Source organism: Miscanthus floridulus, chromosome 9 (assembly GCF_019320115.1).
Source record: "Miscanthus floridulus cultivar M001 chromosome 9, ASM1932011v1, whole genome shotgun sequence".
Lineage (NCBI taxonomy): Eukaryota > Viridiplantae > Streptophyta > Magnoliopsida > Poales > Poaceae > Miscanthus > Miscanthus floridulus.
Genome location: NC_089588.1, coordinates 138,720,000 through 138,726,661, shown reverse-complemented (window position 1 = coordinate 138,726,661; position 6,662 = coordinate 138,720,000). Strand labels below are relative to the sequence as shown.

General features: G+C 44.1%; 2 pseudogenes; both read right to left on the bottom strand.

Moving 5' to 3' along the window:
* Positions 1 to 1,269: 1,269 nt before the first annotated feature.
* On the bottom strand, positions 1,270 to 1,973 carry LOC136483087 (kafirin PSKR2-like; annotated as a pseudogene).
* A 3,039-nt stretch (positions 1,974 to 5,012) lies between these two features.
* On the bottom strand, positions 5,013 to 5,657 carry LOC136481082 (kafirin PSKR2-like; annotated as a pseudogene).
* Between the last annotated feature and the right edge of the window lie 1,005 nt (positions 5,658 to 6,662).

Here is a 6,662-nt window from a genome sequence, read left to right as displayed (position 1 = left end):
ATGCCTTGTTCATTACAAAGGAATGTATTTCCATGATTCTATAATAATTTGCTTTATGGGTGCTCAAATAGATATGATAAGATATCTGTTCTACTTTTATATAACATGTGAGTTAAGGTTACATTGATTCTAGTGTATGAGCGACGCCTAGTAAACCGTCATGTCAGTAGTAAACTTCGGTATTGTTTAGTTTTAAGATTTTATAACATGAACTTTTGCGTATTCTACACATAGATGAAAACTGCAATCCATTGGACTAGGCTAGGTGTCAGAATAGCACTCCAATGGGGTTTCTCTCTCTACAGAGAACTGTATGGCGGTGGGACGGTTAGACTTTAATCTCGGGGACGTTACTTTTGGGTTTTGATAGCCCCACCTCTAATCATATTTTAGTCGGTGCGGGTGCCCATCAGCAAAGATCCCATCTTTGGTAATGCTGCCAAGCAGAAAAGTGAGCTACCGTGTTGAGTAGCCAATTTGACGCAAGTTTGGTGTCCCTCTGTAAAAATTTGCTCTAACATATTCGTGGGATGTTAAACTTCACGTTGATCTGATTCAAAGAACTGCACTTAGGCCCCCCTCTCATGAAACGGCTCTGCTGCAGTGGATGGCAGTTTGGCGCGAGTTTTATACTTTGTTGTTATATAGTACTTCAAAATTGTTACTAATAGGGTCTAGTTGATTTAATGCCCTTGGCCTTGTCAAGTTCATGGGCTCTGATTATTTCCTTATTTTTCTACAATATTATGTTGTCTTGCACAATTTTGCTCCAAGATAAAAACACATGCACCAAATATTTACTAGAAACAATAATTAAGAGGTGTGACTTTGCATACCAGCTTTGCACGCACAAATACGTTTACTCATGAACTTCTATTATGTTTTCCTTTGTATACGTGCACCTGACTTGAAAGACAATGGTCAAAGCATATGTGCCCATGACTTTCTTAAAACAACATACAATAGATGCAAGTACTCAACTACACGCACGTACAGTCGCATCTATCTTATGAACACCCACGCACACAGCCAAATGAGACCATTCAAGAGGTCACGCTGGCACATCTTGATATTGATGATGTAATGTGGTATTGTCTACGTATTAATCAAGCATGTGGATGTAGTTATGATTCGATATTTTTCAATTGATTATGTAGAGAAAAATTAAGGAATAGACTCAGATAAATCTCAATCAATGTATTGATTATTTCTGGGAAGTTGCACACGGCGACACAAGAACATTGTTATCAAGTACAACTCATTTGTATTCTAGAAGATGGCACCTCCAACGATGGGTTGCTGCCACGACAAGGCAGGGTTCATCAAAGACATCTGGTTGAATGGCAGCAATTGTTGCTGCTGCAGGAAAGCGGCAGCCAATGGGTTAGCCCGTGCCAATGGGTTAACTGTAGCAGCTGCTGTTGCTGATGGTAGGCAGCAGCGGTTGCAACAGCCGACTGGGTAAACGGAAGCGGCTGCTGCTGTTGCAGGTATGCAGCGGCGTTCGCCCCAGCCAGTTGGTTGAATGGAAGTAGCTGTTGCTGTTGCAAGTAGGCGGCAGGGTTCGCCACGGCTAGTTGACTGAGCGCTGGCAGGAACTGTTGTAACTGTTGTTGTTGCAGGTATGCAATGGCATTCGCCGCAGCCAGTGGGTTTGTAGGAAGCAGCTGTTGCAGCTGCAAGTAGGCGGCAGGGTTTGCCACAGATAGTTGACTGAGCGCTGGTAGGAACTGTTGCTGTTGCAGTTGCGCTACGATGGTCTGAACTAGTAGGTGAGCCGAGGATTGCTGTTGCAATTGGGCAATTGGTTGTTCTAAGATGCTCGCCGCGAGCACCTGTTGTAACCTATAGGCCCGCACAATTGGGTGTTCATACCCCGCAGCAGTAACTGGTGAGCACTGCGGAATGATGAACGCAGTTGCAGCGCTCACCGAAAGAAGGAGTGCAAGGAGGGCAAATATCTTGGCGGCCATTGTTGCTAAGATGTGGCTAGTGCGTTTCACTTGGCAAGTTTTTGATTGCTCTCAATGATACATGGTGGATTAGCTATTGATTTGGGGCCTATTTATACAAGTGAGAGCTCATGTATATATGTTCAGATCTCGGATTTTGCCAAAAAACGGATGAGCTAGAGATGACATGGCACCTAGTCAACTTCGACTTTTAGTTATCGTTGGATTATATGGTATGTGTTGGCAAGATAGTGTCCACTACATGCTATAAAAAAGTGCCCTTTTCTATAGGAGTTCTCTAGATACATGAGGAATGACATACGTGATAACTTCACCTTTACACATGACAAAGCTTTAGCCACATCATATTTGTTCCACTTTATAGACATGATGAGTATGTGAAGTTATGACTTGCTCATGTGAATCAACGCCTTTATCAACGGAATTTATTGTAGCATCGTACTCATGGTTAAGTATACACAGTAGTTATGTGATAAGTTATGAAGCAGCGAGTGAACAAATGCTGCAAGACCGTGGCTAATTGAAGTCCCCGTATGTCTAAAATGCATGCACACGCATCTCTACACCTAAAAAATACCTAGGGGTATCGTCAGCGCAAATACTCGCCCCGCTCGACTCTTCTCTCCGTTCCTACATGACTTCGTTTCCTATGTAGTCTGTTACCTACTTACCTACGTGACTCAACCTAGATCGAACAAGGGAGTCTAATATACAAATTGGTTACCTATGTACGTCCTTTCCTAGGTATGTCCGTTCATTGTCGCCAGGGGCATCGATCTCCAAGCCGTCGTGGTCGCGCTTATGGTGCTGGAGTCGCCCGTGTTGATGTACAGCATCGGCCATGGGCGGTTTGTTGCGCCTGGCCAGGCTCATGGGTGCGCGCGCACCAGCGCCGCACAGGGCCACATGCACCAAGCCGAACGCCGGCCGAGCTGGGCTCCTTTGCGCCGCCGCCGGGTGCCATGCCGCTGGCAGCTCCGGTGACGTCCCGTAGGGTGCCATTCCGCTGGCAGCTCCTGCGACCAAGACGTCGAGAGTCCGGCCAGGCGCATTGCAGTTCCTTACACCACTTTCGCGCACGCGTGCGCGCAGCGGTGAACACCGGCCCAGCGGTGCCCGTGCTCTGCTCTGCTCTTTCATTTCCAAAAGTTGATTTTACATCAATGTAATACATGAAGATGAATATGTCAGCGAAACAAGCACGCTGGTGTCCCAGAGAATAATAATTAGAGAAGAATTTTTGCGTGCACTATGATTTTGCAGTGTGTCCTTATGCTACGACCACTGCTCTGCCTGGTGCTGGTGTCTTACGTCTTATAGAGGATTCATGTGTTGGGGTTAAGGGTTAATTAGAGAAGTGAAAAAGGCCCGGGTTTAGAAATAATTTAGGGTTTCCAATAAAAAATATTTAATAGCCGTGTGGGAAAAAATTCATGGCCTCCATGCAATGCACGGGCATATATCTAGTAGAATATAAAAAATTGGCATGCTTATTACTATCTTGGCCACTGCCACACACTCCCTTTGTTCTGGATTACAATTCACTTTATTTTTGTGTAAAAGCAAGCTTGTCAAATTTTGAAAAAGTTTTAAATAAATTTCGACAACAAAAATGCACTATCAAGACATATGCACTGAAGAATTCAATGAAACAAACTTGATGTTCAAGATTTTTAGTAAATTTTCTAGGAAATATATCAAAGTTAGGTAAGATTACCTTAGGGAAAAGCTAGAGCAAGTAATAAACTGGAGCGGAGGGCGTATATGTTGAACTCTACCTCTTGATTCAAATAGATGTACATCTAATTTTCACTAAACTCATACTTAAATTATTTCCATATAGTTTGGAGAATGATAAGTTTCATGCCACTTTTGTTCCTTCCACCATCTACGATATGAATCTTCCCTTCAATATACAGATGAAGAGGATCATGGCCAACCTCCTAGCTGTCCGAAAAAAAGTCGTTTGGGCTCAAAGGCATAGATCCATTCAAGAAAAAAAACAACATGATCATTAACATAAACCTTGCTCAGCTATGCTGCAAAAACTCAAGATAAAGGAGACTAAGATGGGGGTTGCATTGATTTTAGGCGAAAAAGACTCGAAGTTCCATGACAACGCACTCGTTCATATTCGTTTTAACTAGAACAGTGAGCACATAGGTACACATATTTAGTTCCGTGGATTCGACACAAAGATATTTCGGATTTCCCTACACACGACCTGAATCTTGTCTAAAACAATTTCAGTAACATTGGGATAAGAACCTTAATCTCTAGGACTGGACATTATTTTTAGGCTAAGGAAATTCAATATGGCTAAAAACATTTAAAAATAATAACTTCTGATGACACATAATCAGAGCGAGACCAACAAAATCTTCATAGCTTCATTTACTATGCCTTGTTCATTTACAAAGGAATGTATTTCATGATTCTATAATAATTTGCTTTATGGGTGCTCAAATAGATATGATAAGATATCTGTTCTACTTTTATATAACATGTGAGTTAAGGTTACATTGATTCTAGTGTTATGAGCTACCCCTAGTAAACCGTCATGTCAGTAGTAAACTTCTGGATTTGTTTAGTTTTAAGATTTTATAACATGAACTTTTTCGTATTCTACACATAGATGAAAACTGCAATCCATTGGACTAGGCTAGGTGTCAGAATAGCACTCCAAATGGGTTCTCTCTCTACAGAGAACTGTATGGCGGTGGACGGTTAGTACTTTAATCTCGGGACGTTACTTTTGGGTTTTGATAGCCCCACTCTAAATCATATTTTAGTCGGTGCGGTGCCCATCAGCAAAGATCCCATCTTTGGTAATGCTGCCAAGCAGAAAAGTGAGCTACCGTGTTGAGTAGCCAATTTGACGCAAGTTTGGTGTCCCTCTGTAAAAATTTGCTCTAACATATTCGTGGGATGTTAAACTTCACGTTGATCTGATTCAAAGAACTGCACTTAGGCCCCCCTCTCATGAAACGGCTCTGCTGCAGTGGATGGCAGTTTGGCGTCGAGTTTTATACTTTGTTGTTATATATGTACTTCAACATTGTTACTAAAAGGGTCTAGTTGATTTAATGCCCTTGGCCTTGCCAATGGGTTAACTTGTAGCAGCTGCTGTTGCTGATGGTAGGCAGCAGCGGTTGCAACAGCCGACTGGGTAAACAGAAGTGGCTGCTGCTGTTGCAGGTATGCAGCGGCGTTCGCCCCAGCCAGTTGGTTGAATGGAAGTAGCTGTTGCTGTTGCAAGTAGGCGGCAGGGTTTGCCACGGCTAGTTGACTGAGCGCTGGCAGGAACTATTGTAACTGTTGTTGTTGCAGGTATGCAATGGCATTCGCCGCAGCCAGTGGGTTTGTAGGAAGCAGCTGTTGCAGCTGCAAGTAGGCGGCAGGGTTTGCCACAGATAGTTGACTGAGCGCTGGTAGGAACTGTTGCTGTTGCAGTTGCGCTACGATGGTCTGAACTAGTAGGTGAGCCGAGGATTGCTGTTGCAATTGGGCAATTGGTTGTTCTAAGATGCTCGCCGCGAGCACCTGTTGTAACCTATAGGCCCGCACAATTGGGTGTTCATACCCCGCAGCAGTAACTGGTGAGCACTGTGGAATGATGAACGCAGTTGCAGCGCTCACCGAAAGAGCAAGGAGTGCAAGGAGGGCAAATATCTTGGCGGCCATTGTTGCTAAGATGTGGCTAATGCGTTTCACTTGGCAAGTTTTTGATTGCTCTCAATGATACAGGTGGTGGATTAGCTATTGATTTGGGGCCTATTTATACAAGTGAGAGCTCATGTATATATGTTCAGATCTTGGATTTTGCCAAAAAATGGATGAGCTAGAGATGACATGGCACCTAGTCAACTTGGACTTTTAGTTATCGTTGGATTATATGGTATGTGTTGGCAAGATAGTGTCCACTACATGCTATAAAAATGTGCCCTTTTCTATAGGAGTTCTCTAGATACATGAGGAATGACATACGTGACAACTTCACCTTTACACATGACAAAGCTTTAGCCACATCATATTTGTTCCACTTTATAGACATGATGAGTATGTGAAGTTATGACTTGCTCATGTGAATCAACACCTTTATCAACGGAATTTATTGTAGCATCGTACTCATGGTTAAAGTATACACAGTAGTTATGTGATAAGTTATGAAGCGCGAGTGAACAAATGCTGCAAGACCATGGCTAATTGAGTCCCCCGTATGTCTAAAATGCATGCACACGCATCTCTACACCTAAAAAATACCTAGGGGGTATCGTCAGCGCAAATACTCGCCCGCTCGACTCTTCCTCCAGTCCTACATGACTTCGTTTCCTACGTACGTCTGTTACCTACTTACCTACGTGACTCAACCTAGATCGAACAAGGGAGTGTAATACAACAAATTGTTACCTATGTACGTCCTTTCCTAGGTGTGTCCGTTCATTGTCGCCAGGGGGCAAATCGATCTCCAAGCCGTCGTGGTCGCGCTTATGGTGCTGGAGTCGCCCGTGTTGATGTAGCAGCATCGGCCATGGGCGGTTTGTTGCGCCTGGCCAGGCTCATGGGTGCGCGCGCACCAGCGCCGCACAGGGCCACATGCACCAAGCCGAACGCCGGCCGAGCTGGGCCGTCCTTTTGCGCCGCCGCCGGGTGCCATTCCGCTGGCAGCTCCTGCGACCAAGACGTCGA